This window comes from Gossypium hirsutum, chromosome A06 (genome assembly GCF_007990345.1).
Source record: "Gossypium hirsutum isolate 1008001.06 chromosome A06, Gossypium_hirsutum_v2.1, whole genome shotgun sequence".
Lineage (NCBI taxonomy): Eukaryota > Viridiplantae > Streptophyta > Magnoliopsida > Malvales > Malvaceae > Gossypium > Gossypium hirsutum.
Genome location: NC_053429.1, coordinates 35,476,028 through 35,482,910, shown reverse-complemented (window position 1 = coordinate 35,482,910; position 6,883 = coordinate 35,476,028). Strand labels below are relative to the sequence as shown.

Genomic DNA, 6,883 nt, shown 5'->3' with positions numbered 1-6,883 from the left:
AATTAAAAATCATAGGATACTCCCTAATCCCTTAATTCTCTCCATTAGCCAGCATTTTACTAAAACTCAAACTCCTACACGGCACTAGCTGCAAAAATAAATCCCTTGCTTGTGTAGGGACTCGAACTCCAAACCTCTAAGCACGCCAACACCCCTTAACCACCAGACCAACAGGCCCATTCTGATATGGTTTTACAACAATTAAACATAAGCCTACTGAACTAGATTAAGGCTTTATTCAGAAAAACATCAAAATTTACCAAATTCAAGGCTTGAACTTGGGACCTCTCACACACACCCAGAATACTTAACCACTGAAGCAGATACACAGTTGTGTCATGTTCTAACAGAATCAGAGATATAAATTTTGAGGCGTTACAGTATAATTGAATTGCATATTGATTTGAAAATGAAATTGTTATTGAAAAGTGATCTTGAATTGAAATGAAAGTGAATTGAGAATTAAAATACCCTATTAACTAGTCGGGCTGAGTCGGATATAATTGGCATGCCATAGGATTTGGAAGAGTACGGGATATATTAGCTTTGCCTAGCAGGCACTTTATGTGTCGTATTTCAGGCACCTCGTGTGTCATATCAGGTACCTCATGTGTCGTTTCAGGTACTTATGTGTCGTATACTGATCAGGTACTAAGTACCATTTTAGACACAATGTGCCGTGCTGGTATGTTTGGGTTGGAATCCGTGTATCTGTCAAAGTCCGGGTTTGTTAATAGGGTGAATAACTGAAATGAGAAAATTAAATAAATTTGATTGATCGTACTATTAAAAATATGAGAAAGAAATTATGAGTTGAATTGTGAATGGAATTAAGATGTGAAATTTGAGGCATGAACTTAAGGTTCATGAATTTGCTAAAATATCGAATTATTGATGTTGAAATCAGTTGAATAAATGAAATGAGAAAATCAAATGAATTGATCGATTGAACTATTAAAAGTATGAGAAAGTGGAATTATTAATTGAAATGTGAATTGAAATTAAGATATCGAAATAGGAAGTGAAAATAGAATGAATTGGAAATAATGAAATAGTGTATGAGTTAGTTGAATATAATTTTATGAATTAATTATAATTATTTTTATTGAAAAATGTTGGTTTAAATAATTATTGAAAGACTAATGTTGTAAGGTTTTAGATATGGAATAGAATAAGTTATTGAATTAGGATATAGAAATGAAATATATGAAATAATGATTTAATGAAATGGTTATTGATGAAATGCATGAAATGGATATTGATATAATAAGAAGATATATAAATTAAAATAAAGAAAAGCTATTTAAGATACATATTATTAGAATAAATTTAAGGTTTAAATGCATGAATGATTTATTGAAGGTAAAATAGCGATAAGATTTAATGTGTATATATATTGTTTTACCTTAAGTATTTGAATTATAGTAATACCACTGGGTGTATACTCAGCGTATGGTTTATTTCCATGCATAGATTAGGTACAGAAATTTTGAAGAGTTGTATTTGAGATTATGAGTCTTCATCTCATCACATCTTCAAGCAACAAGAGGGTACGTTTTAAAATTTTGAATAGAATAACATGTACTTAGGAAAAACTTAGTATGTCCCAAGTAGTAGTAATGGATTTAAATATAAATTATATTAATTTATTATTTGTCCGTTTTTATGTTCAAATATAATAGTAATTAGCCAAGAATTTCTTTGGCACCAAATATAATATTCCTATATCAGGTTTATAGGGGTGTTGTAAATATAAAATATTATATTAATACGATTAAAACTAATAAATACATAATTTTTAAAGTTAGTATTTACTTTTATCAAACAACATAATTATATTCAGTACTTATATTTTACTTTTGGGGGCAACAAGATGTAGTTGTAGATGAGTTTTGGTGAGAGTTTTCATGGTAACTATGGAGAGAATTTTTTTTCCCAAGTTAGGACTTTGTTTTCGGGGTTTGGGTTTGTCCATTTATTACATTTAGGCTTATTTTCTCCATATTGTACTTTCGTTTGTTTACTCATTTAGTGAAAAGCTAATGCCTCCTTTACTTGTGATTTTTTATCCTTTTAATTGAGGGTTTTCCACCTAAAATTTGTGTGTTCGATCTTCTCTACTTTTCTTTTTCGTTGTTTATACGGGGTCATCAGAGTAATGTTATGTTTCAACAATTGATTCGTTCAGGGATGAAGACAAAGAATTTTGATATTGAGAAGTTCGATGGAATCACAAATTTCAGATTGTAATAGTTCAAATAAAGCAGAGTGTTTAAAACAAAGTTGATCATAAAGGGTGACAATTAAATGGAGGGAGTTGATTTCCTTAAGATTTTCTCTCCTGCTGTGAAACACATGTCTATTCATGTATCATTGGCCATTGTTGCACTATACAACCTTGATTTGAAGACTAGAAGTCTTTCGGTTTCCAAGTTCGAGAACGATTTGGGCTTGGTAGGCATTCTGCAAAAATTGAGTTCGGCCTGTGGAGGGGCTTGGAGAAGAGGATATGGTAAATACAAGTCAAAGTGGAGATTTGTGGGGTGTGCATCCCATTTATTGGCAAGTTTGCAGACACTTACAAACTCAATCGGTGATGTCACGACAAGAAGTTTCTCGACGTCGTGACGAAGTGAATGAGGATGTTGCGACGTGGCGATGTGTTTTCTACAAACACCGAGTTTCTCCTCCTAGTTAAACTCTGCTATCTTTTTCTATGTCGAACTCTTATTAATCTAGGAATATTTTATTATGATTAGAACTCTAATCTTGACCTATTAAAAGGGGCCATTGTATCCCTATTTTGAAAGGCCATTAAAGATGTAGTACTATAGGCTTTTCTTTTGGGGGCGACAAGATGTAGTCGCAAATGAGTTTTGGTGAGAATTTTCGTGGTTATGGAGATAATTTTATTCTTGAGTTAGAATTTTGTTTTTGGGGTTTGCGTTTGTATGTTTAGTACATTTAGGCTTATTTTCTCCATATTACACTATCTTTTGTTTACTTATTTAGTGAAAAGCAATGTCTCATTTGCCCGTGATTTTTTATCTTCTTAACTGAGGGCTTTCCATGTAAAATTTATATGTTCGATCTTCTCAACCTTTTCTATTTCGTTGCTTATACGGGTCAATCCCCAACATTCCTAATTCACCATACGATTTTCTAACATAAGTTGAGTATGTACAATATTAAAAATTCAGTATTTAACTTTTCAACAGTTAAATTTTCAGTATATCTTGAAAAATTAAGTACTGAATTTAAGTGATAAAATTTAAGTGATATATTAATTAAAATTAATTACAAAAGATAATTAGATTGTTTGATAAATATAAAATTTAAATTATAAATAATTCTATATTTCATCCTTAATTTTTAAACATTTCACTTTATTGTAAATAAAAAATCGAAATTTAAAGATAAAGTTTTTATAGGATAATATAATATTAAAATAAATAAAATAAATTTGTATTAATTGAAAATATTCTCCATTAAGTGATAAGTAGCTCTTATCTACTCATTATTTTACACACTTTTTTATAGAATAATTCTATTGGATTGTTTTAATTTTGAATTAACAAACATGTCTAAAAAAATTAAATCATTAAAAATATTAATTTTAAATAGATTTAATTTTTAGTGGTTTATCAAATAAGGCCAAAATTAAGATGTATTTGTCTAATTTGATGTTGTAGTCCAAATAATTTTTTTTAAAAAAAAGATAAACTTGGATTTACTTTTTAATTTAAAAATGTTTTTTTTAATTTTAATTAAAAATATCTTTTGATGTCGAACAAGCTAGTCTAATGTAAGAAAAGAAAACTATTCGCTAACTAATCAAATCCAAGTCATTTTGTGGATAATTCTACTAGTAAAGCTTCATATTTAAATTTTATATAATTCTTAAATTACCAAAATATATAAAAAAAATTATAATTTTGTTTTCAATTTTCAAGTATAAATTATTTTTGTGGTTAAATAACTACAAAAATTATAAATTATAAAGTTTTAATTTCTAAGAAATTACAATATAATGAAAATAATTATAAAATTGTTTAATATTATAAAATAAAAAATAAAGTTATATTAATTTAGGATATTTAAAACAAGTAATATCCAATTTGTACTAAATATAGTCATAATTTCTTTTTATTTTTAATTATATAGAATGAAAAAATATTAATAATAAAATAACTAAGGTAAATATATGGTTAATTAAAAATCTAAGAAAAATTAAGCTAAAAAGTAATAAAAGATGTATAATCAAAAGTATTACCAAATTCATTGCATTAAATTAAAAAGTTTACTACGATGAAATTGAATTTTTTGAAAGGGCCAAATATAATTTTACACTATTGTTAAATAATGATATAAGTTTAAAATGTTAACAAATACCAATAGTAAAGAGGGCTAGAACCATGCTTATCCTCTTTAGCTACGCCCTTGAGAAGAGGTTTACTCACAAACTTTTTTGGTAATGGACTTGCTGAGTTTTTGGGGCATATATATAAAACAACCGAAGGTGATTAACAAGATTTGAAGTCGAGTGATGTGCACAAAGTGTCTAAACCCTAATCACTTATGCCAATCTCATTGGTAAGTTAACAAATTTTTGAAATGTCATGTTGAAATCAAAGAAATGAGAGTGGTTTAATTTTTCTGAATTAAATCTTCTACTTTACCTAAACACAAAAAACCCACAAACATAATTTTGACTTATAATTTATCAACTCTCATCAATCACACAAGCAAAAAGGAGAATTGCCACCTAAGCCAACTTCAAACTATTAAATGATCATCAAGAAAACAAAGATAACCTTTGAAGATGAAGATCAAGATCCATCAACAAGAAAAAGAATGGGTTGGGTTGAAGATGAGAAAGTTGAGAGTTCCCAAAGCAAAATAGATGAAAGTTCCTTTGAAATGGGTGATGAAACAACTGAAATTTGTACCCACCACGCATTGCCATCCACCCCCATACATCTTGTCAAATTCCTGATTATATTTACACATGCTAAGCAATAATTATAATCTAAAAGCTAAAAACAAAGGAAGTGTGATTTGATGATAACCTTTTTAATATATGCAGCAATAGAAATGCAGTCAAAACCTTCAAGAGATCAAGAGCTCGAGATGCTGATGCCAGTGCTCTAGCTTGCAGCTTTAATGGCATATCTGTGTCTTCAATCACTGCTTTACCTTCCAGCATCTCTTCTATATGTGATTTGAAAAGGAACTGAGAAGCCACTTTCTTGAAGGAAGGAACAATAACTATATTATCAACTGGATTTTAATTTTTTTAAACTGGATAAGTAGAGAAACTGAATTTTAAAAAATTGAAAATATAGGGACTGATGAAAGAATTAAACATTTTGTGTGCAAAAAGATAAAGCAAATGAGGCAAAGATTAAGCAAGGAATCTTTACTAAGTTTAGAGTCAAATGAAAACAAAATAATCTTATTTGGAATTGGAAAATGCTAATCAATTAAGAAGACCCAAAGTCTAATAATAATATGGTATTTAATAATAATATTTTTCCTTTTTTTCTTTTTGAAAAAAATAGTGATTTTTCTTTTTAAATTCAATAAAATTAATGCATTAAATATGTTAAAAATAATAATTAAACACCTATATGCACATCAAATAAACGAGCATATATGCTTTCAACTTTTTCATTTAATAATTGGGCAAAGTTAGAGAAAGAGAGTGAGTGGTGAAGGAATAATGGCTGGTCAAGCTTCAAAATAAAAATAAAAAATTAATTTTAGGAAAGAAGAAAAGCCAATACTCCATAGTACTGTTATGTGTATAACATAATTAAAAAAAATATAACTTTCTATTCGACTGGTGAAGTTAGTTTTTTTTTTCTTTGAAATTTCAAGTTTTTATTTAGGATAAGTTTTAGTTATTTATTTCTTAAGTAATTTAATTAATAAACATTTTCAAAGTATTTCCAAAAGGTTTACAAAATATTTTAAAATATGTTTTCAACTTATTCAAATGTTTTGAGTTAATACCAAAATATTTTACGGTGTTTGAAAATATTTTAAAAGCATTTTGGTAGCTAAGTCTCTATACCTAGCATTGTAAGTATTGAGACTAACAAATCAGTAGCCATACGACAACCTAACGAGGCAATGTACCGAGACTTGGTATGCAAGTACTGATACCTGTCTCGATACCTTGCCTTGCAAGTATCCAAACTTGCTTTCTAAGTTGCAAGACTTGCAATTATAACAACTATAAACGAATATTTTTTAGCCAAGTATAGATACCTAAATTGAAGGGGCACTTTTTCGGCTCAAAATTAATGCTTCAAATTGCTCCAAATCACTTCCAATGTCTCCAAGCATTTACAAACTCATTCTTTGATATAAGTACAAGTCAAAAACACTACAAGACCTAAGAGAGACATATCTAAGCATCAAAGTCAAGAGAAAATCTTTGAATTCCATTTCTCAGTTTTCTCTTATACATAGTCTTTGTACTAATTGTAATTTTTTTTTTACTTTTATTTTATTTGTTTTAGTGAGCCAAGATTTGTAAACACATACCTTTCTAGATGTCATATTTGTTTACTTCATCTTTCTATCAATTTCTATTGGAGGGATATAAGTTGAGACACAAAAATTAGAGAATTTTAGTTTAGCCATAAAAATTAAGGTAAGTTCTATCTAAGTTTTTGAAAAGATAGAGTTGTAAAGATTATACATTATCCACAAAAATTAGAGGATTTTAGTCCAAGCTTTTCTCTCATTTCTTTACTTTTTAGAAAAGTTTTTAAATATTTATAAAATACCAATTCATCTCCTATTGGTATTTTCAGGTCTAATAGTTTTGAACTAGATTGATTTAGAATGAGTCATTTCGGTTCTGGCTAGTTCT

At 28.3% G+C, this 6,883-nt stretch overlaps 1 pseudogene; it reads right to left on the bottom strand.

Moving 5' to 3' along the window:
- Positions 1-4,691: 4,691 nt before the first annotated feature.
- Positions 4,692-5,325, bottom strand: LOC107895943 (dynein light chain 1, cytoplasmic-like; annotated as a pseudogene).
- Between the last annotated feature and the right edge of the window lie 1,558 nt (positions 5,326-6,883).